The sequence below is a fragment of the Melanerpes formicivorus genome, unplaced genomic scaffold (assembly GCF_026170545.1).
Source record: "Melanerpes formicivorus ecotype bairdi unplaced genomic scaffold, bMelFor1.0.p_v2 SCAF_179, whole genome shotgun sequence".
NCBI classification, from domain to species: Eukaryota; Metazoa; Chordata; class Aves; order Piciformes; family Picidae; genus Melanerpes; species Melanerpes formicivorus.
In genome coordinates this window covers 91,111-102,867 of record NW_027142531.1, presented here as the reverse complement: position 1 = coordinate 102,867, position 11,757 = coordinate 91,111, and the positions used below count along the sequence as shown (strand labels likewise).

At 55.4% G+C, this 11,757-nt stretch overlaps 1 long non-coding RNA gene across 1 annotated transcript; it reads left to right on the top strand.

Moving 5' to 3' along the window:
• LOC137457437 (uncharacterized) lies at positions 1-6,051 on the top strand. The gene is made up of 7 exons (XR_010991253.1): positions 1-56; positions 1,291-1,369; positions 3,111-3,272; positions 3,366-3,444; positions 4,450-4,954; positions 5,503-5,672; positions 5,917-6,051. It is a non-coding gene; the product is annotated as an uncharacterized lncRNA (long non-coding RNA).
• Positions 6,052-11,757: the final 5,706 nt, after the last annotated feature.

The window sequence follows — 11,757 nt, the reverse complement described above, 5'->3', positions numbered from 1 at the left end:
GCGCCTGCGCCGCAGCGGGTCCGGTCCCGGTGTCGCTGCCGGCCCGGGACTCCCAGGTGTGTTCCTTCCGGCGTCTGAAGGTGGTCTGGGGCCATCGGCAGGGCTTTTGGGGGTGACGGAGGAGGTCTTGGGGACACCTAAAAGGGTCTGGGGATACGTAAAGTTCTCGTGGGGCCATCGGAAAGGGTCAAGGGTCGTGGGGAGGCAGCTGGGCACCTCCGACGGACCCTTTGGGAGGTCTCTGCAGGCTCCCGTGGGAGCTGGGGGTGTCTCGGGGTGGGTTTGGGTTTGGGTTTGTGCTGCAAACAGCGTTGATAATGACTTAGAGAAAGACACACAAGAGACTCAGTAAGTCTCTTGTATCGTGCTTCTATTCTGGCGCCTGACACAGGTAGGATCATTTCAAAAGAGCTGTGTGTCTTCAGAGAGGTTTGGGCAAACTTTTATACAAAAAGTTATCTGTCTATAATGACAGAGGCCCAGATGCTGCCTATCTATACAAAGCTTATCTCTCTAAAAGAGCAGAAGTACACATATCATGCAGGTGTCCTTTGTCTTATCCAAAAGAGCATCTTGTCCAAGACTAACAGAAGTGAATCACTGACAAATCCTGTTATTCCTTCTCTATCCAAAGGCTGTCTGCCAGCCCCTCTCCCCCTCCCTGCGTCCCAGCATTTCAGCTAACAAGCGGAAAATTCTTATCAACTCTGTGGTTCTGTTAATGAGACTTTTCTGTTCATCAGTTCCCCCCTTTCTCACAGCCAACAGTATATTCCTATACTATATTTTCTTAAGGCAAACTTTGGACCCAGGCTTTCTGAGCTATCTTTCCCATGCTGACACTTGTGGAAGGTACTCTCAGATGTAGTCACCCAGTCTGATGCCCCCCAAGTCCAATTCATTGAGGCTTCCCCAAATAAAGGGGTCCTCATTTGGCCTCGAGGAAGTTCAGTGCATATCCAACAGTTAGAGAGATTAGTTTGCAAAGCCAATTCTTGCCTAACGTGTAAGTACATATTGCCTTCCCATCCCTCAATTTCCTTGCTGTGCTGCAAAGATTTTGATAGGAATTTCTAGGTATTAACTACAGCCAGGGCAATCCTTCAAGTGCCCTAGGAATGCAGTGAAAACCTTTTGGGAATTGTTCCTGCTCTGGTACTCCTCAAGCTATGAGGAGCTCTTCAGGGCAGCTCCAAGGTTAGGTTTGGATTCTCCTGGAGTCTCACACAGAACGAGTCTCACGATTCCAGTGGTCTAATTTCATAGCTGCATTTTCTTCTCTCTGCCTAGGTGACAGGACGACCTCACTAATGAAGAGAGATAGCCTGAGCTCTGCAGGAACCTTGAACCCAAGCAGCCAGTGCCTTCTGTGAGTACAAGCTGTCCTTGCTCAACGTGGAACTAGTTGAGAGCTGAAGCCAGACCACGCCATAATTCCCTCAGCTTCCTCTTCTGCAGATTAAACAGTCCCAGTTCCTTCAGCCACTCCTCCTAAGGCTTGTTATCCAGACCCCTCACCAGCTTTGTGGCCCTTCTCTGGACTCACTCTCTCACAAGGGGTGTCCTGGGGAACACCACTCGTGCCCGGCCGGCCACCGGCTGGGTTTAACTCTGTTCCCCACCGCTCTTGGGGCCCAGCCATCCATCCTGTTCTGCTGTCCAGCAGTCCCTTTGAAAAACAATCCATCTGAAAAAAGAAGTAGCAGAGAAGGAAAGTTGAAGCTGCAAGGATTGCAGTCCCCTCAGTTCTGGTTGTAGCCAGGTGGGGGTTGGTCTCTTCTCCCAGGCAAGCAGCACCAGAACAAGAGGACACAGTCTCAAGCTGTGCCAGGGGAGGTTTAGGCTGGATGTTAGGAAGTGGTTTACAGCTTGGCCAAAGACTCTTCTGATCCCTGTCTTCTGGTCGTGACCAGCAGCGTGCACGGGTGGCCAAGAAGGCCACTGGCAACCTGGCCAATATCAGGAACAGTGTGGCCAGCAGGAGCAGGGAGGTCATTCTGCCCCTGCACTTGGCACTGGTTAGGGCACACCTTGAGTCCCGTGTCCAGTTCTGGGCCCCTCCGTTTAAGCAAGACGTTGAGTTGCTGGAAGGAGTCCGGAGAAGGGCAACAAAGCTGGGGAGGGGTTTGGAGCACAGGCCTGTGAGGAGACGCTGAGGGAGCTGGGGTTGCTTAGCCTGGAGAAGAGGAGGCTCAGGGGAGACCTTCTTGCTCTCTGCAACTCCCTGAAGGGAGGTTGTAGCCAGGTGGGGGTTGGTCTCTTCTTCCAGGCAAGCAGCACCAGAACAAGAGGACACAGTCTCAAGCTGTGGCAGGGGAGGTTTAGGCTAGAGGTTAGGAAGAGGTTCTGCACAGAGAGAGTGATTGCCCATTGGAATGGGCTGCCCAGGGAGGTGGTGGAGTCACCATCTTTGGAGGTGTTCATGAGGAGACTGGATAGGGTGCTTGGTTGCATGGTTTAGTTGATTAGGTGGTGTTGGATGATAGGTTGGACACGATGATCTTGAAGGTCTCTTCCAACCTGGTCCGGTCCATTCCATTCCATCACCATCTAATCAACTAAACCACGGCACTGAGTGCCTCATCCAGTCTCTTTCTAAACACTTCCAGTGATGGTGACTCCACCACCTCCCTGGGCAGCACATTCCAAAGGCCAATCTCTCTTTCAACCTGCTCTATTCTATTCTATGAAGACCTTCTTCCTAACATCCAGGTTTAATTGGTGAGAGCAACAGACTTGGTTGCTGCCACCCGCTGCTAAGGGGTCTGAGTGGCCCCCAAATGGGGTTTGGAGGCAGGTAAAGGTTTCTTTTGGCATGTGAAGGGGTTTTGTGGGCATCTAGAAGGGGTGTGGAGCCCCCTGAAAGGGTCTGGGATAGTGTCAGGGGGTTCTGGGCTGGTCTACCAGCGGGTCTGGGGACATTAGAAGCGTCTGGGGGTACCTAAAACGGAGCTGGGCGTATCAGATGGGGGGTTTGGGTGCATCCAAAGGGGTTTTGTGGGCATCTAAGTTGGGGAGTCTGGGGGGGTCCTGAAGGAGTTGGGGGGTTCTCCTCAAGCTATGAGCAGACACACAGACAGTTGTTAACGGACTTTCTTTGATCATTCCAGGACTGGTGTGCTGGGACTGGCAGGATCTTCCTGAGCTGTCCACGTACAGTTTCTGTCGACACTCTTCAGCTCGTACATCCGGTTTGCTGACAGAGGGTGTGGGGTTTGTGGGGCCCGGCAGCGAGACTTTTCCAAAGAGGAGCTCTTCAGGGCAGCTCCAAGGTTAGGTTTGGATTCTCCTGGAGTCTCACACAGAACGAGTCTCACGATTCCAGTGGTCTCATTTCATAGCTGCATTTTCTTCTCTCTGCCTAGGTGACAGGACGACCTCACTAATCAAGAGAGATAGCCTGAGCTCTGCAGGAACCTTGAACCCAAGCAGCCAGTGCCTTCTGTGAGTACAAGCTGTCCTTGCTCAACGTGGAAGTAGTTGAGAGCTGAAGCCAGACCATACCTTAATTCCCTCAGCTTCCTCTTCTGCAGATTAAACAGTCCCAGTTCCTTCAGCCACTCCTCGTAAGGCTTGTTATCCAGACCCCTCACCAGCTTTGTGGCCCTTCTCTGGACTCACTCTCTCACAAGGGGTGTCCTGGGGAACACCACTTGTGCCCGGCCGGCCACCGGCTGGGTTTAACTCTGTTCCCCACCGCTCTTGGGGCCCAGCCATCCATCCTGTTCTGCTGTCCAGCAGTCCCTTTGAAAAACAATCCATCTGAAAAAAGAAGTAGCAGAGAAGGAAAGCTGAAGCTGCAAGGATTGCAGTCCCCTCAGTTCTGGTTGTAGCCAGGTGGGGGTTGGTCTCTTCTCCCAGGCAAGCAGCACCAGAACAAGAGGACACAGTCTCAAGCTGTGCCAGGGGAGGTTTAGGCTGGATGTTAGGAAGAAGGTCTTCATAGAATAGAATAGAGCAGGTTGAAAGAGAGATTGGCCTTTGGAATGTGCTGCTCAGGGAGGTGGTGCCCAGGGAGTCACCATCACTGGAAGTGTTTAGAAAGAGACTGGATGAGGCACTCAGTGCCGTGGTTTAGTTGATTAGATGGTGTTGGAATGGAATGGAACGGAATAGAATAGAATAGACCAGACCGAGTTGGAAGAGACCTTCAAGATCATCGTGTCCAACCTATCATCCAACACCACCTAATCAACTAAACCAAGCAACCAGGCACCCTATCCAGTCTCCTCCTGAACACCTCCAAAGATGGTGACTCCACCACCACCCTGGGCAGCCCATTCCAATGGGCCATCACTCTCTCTGTGCAGAACCTCTTCCTAACCTCTAGCCTAAACCTCCCCTGGTGCAGCCTGAGACTGTGTCCTCTTGCTGGGCCTGGTGATGATCAAAGTTCTTTTCCAAGCTGCTTACTCCTGTTTGGTTTTATTCTCCTGCATGAATTGTCAGTTCAAAGCACTCGAGAGAAATGGTGTGATGGCTGTGCTGCCAAGCATCAGACTGGGGACCGAAAGACAACCTCCTGTGGATCGATGTACCGGGATATTCCAGGAACCTCTGTGCTGCCACAGACCTGGACTTAAACTCGTTCCAGATGCCGCGGTGTGTTCCGCATGACAATCGCACTCGGCACGTGAAGAGTGGCCAAGAGACTTCCCTTGTTTCCTTTGTGGAAGGCTTTTGTGTGTCCCCCGGCCCCGGGGGCCGTGTTCCTCTCGGGCAGGCTGCGGACGAGGCTGCCCTCGGCAGCAGGCGTGCCGCAAGCGGAGCGGCGAAGCTGTGTTCCTGGCAGTTCTCTCTCCGCCTGGATCAGGACGAAGGTGCCGGCCGACAAGGACTTGCACTGACACAGGGTCAGAGAGCTGAGAGCACCAAAGGGTTTAATTGGTGAGAGCAACAGACTTGGTTGCTGCCACCCGCTGCTAAGTGGCCCCCACGTGGGGTTTGGAGGCAGGTAAAGGTTTCTTTTGGCGTGTGAAGGGGTTTTGTGGGCATCTAGAAGGGGTGTGGAGCCCCCTGAAAGGGTCTGGGATAGTGTCAGGGGGTTCTGGGCTGGTCCACCAGCGGGTCTGGGGACATTGGAAGCATCTGGGGGTACCTAAAGTGGAGCTGGGTGTTTCAGATGGGGGGTTTGGGTGCAACCAAAGGGGTTTTGTGGGCATCTAAGTTGGAGAATCTGTGGGGGTCCTGAAGGAGTTGGGGGGTTCTCAGTGAGGTTTTGGAGTCTCTATGGAGTCCCTGTTGTATCTTGGGTCTGCTGTGGGATTGGTAGTGACTGGGTGCTCCGGTTTTGGTGGCTCCAGGGCAGCAGGTACCCACAGGGCTGTGCCTTGCTTTATGTTCCCCAGCTGTGGGCCAAGCAGGAGCCCCAGGGGAAGGGAATTTCAGCATGTGGCGGGTGATAGTGGAGGCGACTTCCTGACAAAATGGCTTTGGGGGTTTGGTTAGGTCTTGTTTTTATGGTTGACTCACTCTTGCTTTCTTTCCTTTTTTTTCAGGGAGCTTAACTGCTTTGCCTGAGGACCAGTTGCAGATTTGTATTCGGCCTCAGCCACAAGCCCTGACACGGAGCGGGGTGCTTTGGTGTCAGAATGTGGAGCTGTTGGAAACCCAATTGCTCACTGAAAAAAAGAAAAGGAATAATTTGTCATAAAAAAATCCCCACAGTTCCTGTAAGCTTTCGAGTTCCTACTTAATAATATAAAGCAGTTTGTGGTTTGGTTGGTTTGGTTTTTTTCTTGTTGTGCTGCAAAGATTTTGATAGGAATTTCTAGGTATTAACTACAGCCAGAGCAAGCCTCTACTTGCCCTGGGAACGCAGTGAAAACCTTTTGGGAATTGGTTCTGCTCTGTTACTCCTCAAGCTATGAGCAGACACACAGGCAGTTGTTAACAGAGTTTCTTTGTGCATTCCAGGTCTGGTGTGTTCAGACCGGCAGGATCTTCCTGGGCCATCCGATTACGGTTTCCGTTGACACTTTTCAGCCCTTACATCCGGTTTGCCGACAGAGGACGTTGGTTTGTGGGCCCTGGCAGCGACACTTTTCCAAAGAGGAGCTCTAAGGCCAGCTGCAAGGTTAGGTTTGGATTCTCCTGGGGTGCCTGTGCTTGAAAGCCCCCCAGAGGCCGTGCAGAGTGGTGCTCGCAGTAGCTCTGTGCAAGTCTGCCGTGGGCTCAGGAGGCCAGTATCTAGAGAGAGGGAAGGACAGAGACACTTCTAAGACAGTTTTAAAGAAATAATTATGAGAAGAGGCAAATTAATTCTGGGGACTCATGTGATATATCTGTTCAAGAGAAAAAAAAATGAAGGAGGTTTCTGACCATAACCAGGCTGACAAAGCACAGTAATGTGGTTTCCTATGGGATTCAACTCCTCCTGCATTGCACAGGACACTTCAACAGCTGTCCTGACAAGCTCTAAGTAATGAACTTAATCCACCCTGTGCGAGCAATGGGGCAAAAGATTACAAAATCCATGTATGCAGTTGAGATGTGTTACGTTGGGACGTCCAGGATAGAGCTCATCAAGCTCTCCTAGTGTTTAGACGCAAGATGGAAGAAGGAAGGGGGAAGACAGAGCAGAAGGTCTATTTAAATATGAAACTCCTAGGCTGAAAGAAAAGAAAAACATTTTAAAGAGCACTCAGTGAGACTCTGTCACCAGCATAGCTAATCACAGAATCACTGAGTGTTAGGGGTTGGAAGGGACCCCAAAATAGCATCCGGTCCAACCCCTGTGCCAGTGCAGGATCACCTGGGGCGGGTTTTGAATGTCTCCAGAGACTCCACTAACTCTCTGGGCAGCCTGCTCCAGGGCTCTGGCACACACAGTGAAAAGGTTTTCCCTTCTGTTCCTGTGGAACTTCCTCCTTTTATTCGTCGGACGCAGCGAAGCCGCTGGGTCGTGTTGCTGCGGCAAGGTGACCCACCCTGTAGTTCAGGGCCTGGGTCTGTGCCTTCATGGCAGCCTGTTCCCTTGGCACCCTGTCAGCTTAACAGCCCTGTGCTCGGGGTCTGTGTGACGAGTTGTGGAGCCCTCCATCCCCCTTCTGTCCCCAGCAGCAGCCCAAGGTCCCTGGAAGCAGGGCTGGGGAGGCTGCTTTAGGCAGCTAACAGGAACCAACCTTGCCTGGCCCTTAGGGGGCTGAGGTCAGTCCCTGGGCTCCTGAAGAGGTGGTGTTGCGCTGCTGCCAGGAGGGCCGGCCCGTAGGTGGGGCACGGGCCAGAGCCTGTGGCTCTCTGTGGGGCTTTTTGGGAGTGCTGCTGAGGCCTCACTCTGTCCTGTTGGCATCCTTTGTCAGGGTAGCCAGATCCTAGGCCTGATGTCTGTCGTTAGCTCAATCGCAGAATTTGCTCGTCTGCTGTTCCTGTCCGTAAATTTTTGCCAGTGCTTCTGTAATAAAAAGGTTTTTATTTCTCCTGTAACTTGCAAGCTGGTGACCTCCTTAGGAGCACCACTGTGTTGTTCACAAAGTTCTTTGCTGTTGCAAAGCTGGGAGAAGTGTGAGGTTCAGCTGATGAAGTTTCTCTCTTTAGGGGTGTCTGCTCAGCCGTCCTCTTCCTGGATCTCGGAGCTTTGTCTCTCCCTGTTTGCGGTGCCCCGACAAGGACTTGTGCCGACACATCCTCGGGAAGCTGAAACCACCAAAGGGTTTAATGGGTGAGAGCAAAGCTCAGCTGTGTGCTGAAGCTGCAAACCTTGCCCAGAAGGCTGTCCCCGGCTCGGGGTGATAAAAAGAACAGGAGCGTAGCCGCTCGGCTGTCTTTCCTTCTGTGATGCCACAGCGGGGTGGGCGAGGATACAGCAGAGGAGCAGTGAGGGAGGGGTGAGGGCAGCCTCCCACAAAGGCTGCTTGCAGACCTGAAATGCCAAATGTTTGAAATGCCAGGACGTTCTTGGAGGGGAGGGAAAGCCCCGGGAAAGTGTAAGAGTGAGTGTGAGGTGTTCCAGCCGAGGAACAGCGGTGCTGCTTATTGAGAGATTGCAGAAGGGCAGTGATTTGTGTGCAGAAAGGCCTTGACGTGACCCCCCTCTGTTCTGTAGAAAGGCTTCTAGAGGAGAAAAGCACATCCTGAGCAGAGCCACGGGGGGGTGTGGGGTGTGGTTTGAAGCAGAAATAGCAACTGTCTCTCAATTAAAACAGTGGATTGTCTTTCGTGTGTGTGTGTGGTGTGCTGTTTTTTCATTGACTGGAAAAAGCTCTGCAGGGAGACCAGCTGATCTGCTCCCGAGGCACAGCAGCACCGGACCTGCTGAGCGCTGGGGGCCTGTTAAGGAGGGTCTGCTGTCATCTGAAGTGGGCTTGGGGGTATGAAAGGGGAATTTGGGGGCATGTGAAGGGTTCTGGGAGCATCTAGAGGTGTCTGGGGACCTCTGGAGGGGCTCCTGGGTCATGTCTGGAGGGTCAGGGAGGAGTGGGGGGGTCTGTGCCTCAGTGTGGTTTCGGGGTCTCTGTGTCAGGTCCCCACAGCGTGTGGGTTGCTGTGTGGCACTGCTGGAGTCTCGGTGTCCCTAGCGCCCCTGGCTCTTCTGCTCACTGCTCCCACCTTGTGGGCACGGCCAGGTACTGCTTGCTGTCGCCTGCTGCCAAGGGTGTGAGTGGCCTCTGCAGGGAGGCGCAGAGAGGTATTCTGGGGCGTCTAGAGGGGCTTTGTGGGCATCGAGAGGTGTCTGGCGGCCTCTGGAGGGTCTCCGGGGGGGTCTCTGGAGGGTCCTGAAGCAGCTGAGGGGGCGGGGAGTGGTGGTGTTGTGTTAGAGGTCTCGGGGGGGGTTCCAGGGTTTGGGGTCCCGCAGGATTGGGGTGGTCTCACCCCGGTATTGGGTGTCCTGCAGTCCCAGGGTCCCCCAGCCACATCTCCCCCGGCATCTCAAGGCGAGCTGCGAGCACCTCAAGGGCCTTAGAGGGTGAGAAAGGAGGGCTGGGGGCATGTAGACGGAAGTGAGGGCACCAAGACGGCATCGTCCTCCCCGTGACAGCGCCTGCCCTTCCCAAGATGGCGCCGCCCTACCCGTGACAGCGCCTGCCCTTCCCAAGATGGCGTCGATCTCCCCGTGACAGCGCCTGCCCTTTCCAAGATGGCGTCGCCCTCCCCGTGACAGCGCCTGCCCTTCCCAAGATGGCGCCGCCCTCGCCCCGTCGGCTCCGACCTAGCCAGCGTAATCCTCGTCCCCTCTGCTTTCTCCGCTCCGCATCAGCGAGCTCAGTGTGGACTCTGCTGCTCTCTGGAGTTGCTCTGTGCCTGCTGCAGGACTCTGCTATGGGTTTGAGGGTGGGCGGCAGCGAGGGGGGGGCCGAGAAACACCAGCGGCGGGGGGGGGGGGGGTGGGTGTCGATTTGCCGCGGTCGGGAGCAGTCTACTCCCAGTTCACGAGCTGTTCTCCTGTCTCTCCCAGCTCTTGCAGGCTGACCCCAATGCCCTCAGACTCGCCCAGCGATCCCAGGGTGAACCCGGCAGCACCCAGACTCGCCCAGCGATCCCAGGGCGAACCCAGCAGCACCCAGACTCGCCCAGCGATCGTCACGTGATTAGGGGCCGCGCAAAGGAGGGGCGGGGAGCAGAGAAAGCGGCGGCGGCGCCCAGCCTCCAGCCACGCCCGCTGGAACATGCTTTCCAATTAGTACGCTACCTCTTAGGTTTCCAACCTGGGTATTCAAAGAACGCCGAGGAAAGTGGGGGCAGGTGCTTTTGCCAGGCAGCCTCCAATGAGCAGGCCCGGGGCAACGAGGAGGTGGCAGCAGCCAGCACATGCAGGCATTTCCTGGGGCTCAGTGAATGTTTAGAGCTCAGGGGCTCAGCCTGTGCTTCCGCTTCCTTTTCTTCAGCACAGGAGTTCGGTTTGGCTGTCCAGAGCCTTGCTCTGCACCCGAATGCCGTACCGAGCGTGAGGGAAAGATGAAGCAACACCCACGTAGGCACCCAGGGAAAAAGCGGAGGTTGTCTTAGGAGCCGGTTTGAGACAAAATTCACCCAACTCCTTCTGCGGTGGTGTACGGGAAAGAGTCGGTAGGGGAAGCCGCAGGACAGCCTGCAGCAAAGCTCAGGACTTGTTCCCTCGCCTCTGCCTTCTGCACGTCTCCTCGTCGGCCGCCTGTGAGCGAGACGCTTCACCAGCTGGCTTGTTTGAAATCAGCAAAGTTATGGCATGGAAGTTATCTGGTAGGAGTCGTTGCTAAACAGATGCAGTTGAAGCTTTGTATCTTCCGTTCTCTCTACTAGTTATTCTAATCTTGCCCTGTTGGTTTAGCCCATCAGTTTTCATGTTCTCTTCATCTATTAATAGCAGAAGAAAGGGCCCCTTGATTCCAGTATTTCTTGCTGTAGTTCAGAGGTAGAGTTGGCTTTCCCTCTGACCTTTTATACTTTTACTTTGTGTTAAGTGGAACCCAAAACTGAATAGGATACTTTGTGTAAAGCTTGAGCAGCCCTTAACTTTCGAATTATTATACCGCATGCACTACTGCTTTGCAACATTCACAGGACTGTGGTGGTGTCAGATAGTTCACTTGCATTTAGTTCCTCAGGGCCCAGGCCTTCCTTTGGGCTGATGGTCTTGGCCAAAGCTGCAATGTTCAGTCCTTGCTGTGAAAGGCAGGAGGTGCTGGCTGGGCAGTTTGCTTTATTTTGTGCCTTTTTGGGGGCGACTCAAAGGGAGTGGGGGGCTTGTGGGTGGGCTGGTTCTGCCACGTGGGGCAGGGGGCTGCTGCAGCAGAGGAGCAGGTGAGCGAGGGCTGGGGGCCCCCCCCTAAAGTGCTGAAAATTCTCCGAGGGGACCACACTATCTTTAAAAGTGTAAGTACTGGGGTGAGGCGAGGCGGAGGCAAACCTCTGGTTTGCAGCTGGAGAGGGAGGGCTTGGAGTGACTGGTGCGTAAGAAAGCTTTGGAAACGACCCCTGTCTGCCCTCTCTGCTTCTAAAAGGCTTTTAGCATTGGAAAATAAAAGCCAGGTGGGGGCCCGGCTGCTGCCCACGCCCAGGGAGGTGCTCAGTGCTGCCACCCGGTGTGTAACGGCCGGCAGTGCAGCCGTGCCGCGGCGTGTGCCGCCCCGTGGGAGCTCAATGCTGCCACCCTGTGTGTAACGGCCGGCAGTGCAGCCGTGCCGCGGCGTGTGCCGCCCCGGGGGAGCTCAATGTTGCCATCCGGTGTGTAACGGCCGGCAGTGCTGGCGGAACGAACGTTTTTCTGACAGCTCTTGGAGGAACGTTTCTGTACAGGTGTTCCCCAGGGCTCCTCAGCTGCTCAGAACTCAACGTGTTGTCTTGGAGGGGAATAAAACCCATGGAACGCTGAGCGTGAGGTCACAACGCAGGCACCGCCCCCCCCAGCGTGGCACCGCCCCCCCAGCGTGGCACCGCCCCCCCAGCGTGGCACCGCCCCCCCAGCGTGGCACCGCCCCCCCAGCGTGGCACCGCCCCCCCCAGCGTGGCACCGCCCCCCCCAGCGTGGCACCGCCCCCCCAGCGTGGCACCGCCCCCCCCAGCGTGGCACCGCCCCCCCCAGCGTGGCACCGCCCCCCCCAGCGTGGCACCGCCCCCCCCAGCGTGGCACCGCCCCCCCCAGCGTGGCACCGCCCCCCCAGCGTGGCACCGCCCCCCCCAGCGTGGCACCGCCCCCCCCAGCGTGGCACCGCCCCCCCCCAGCGTGGCACCGCCCCCCCCAGCGTGGCACCGCCCCCCCCAGCGTGGCACCGCCCCCCCCAGCGTGGCACCGCCCCCCCCAGCATGGCGCCAGATGCTTTAAAGTGGCTCAGTGCAGGA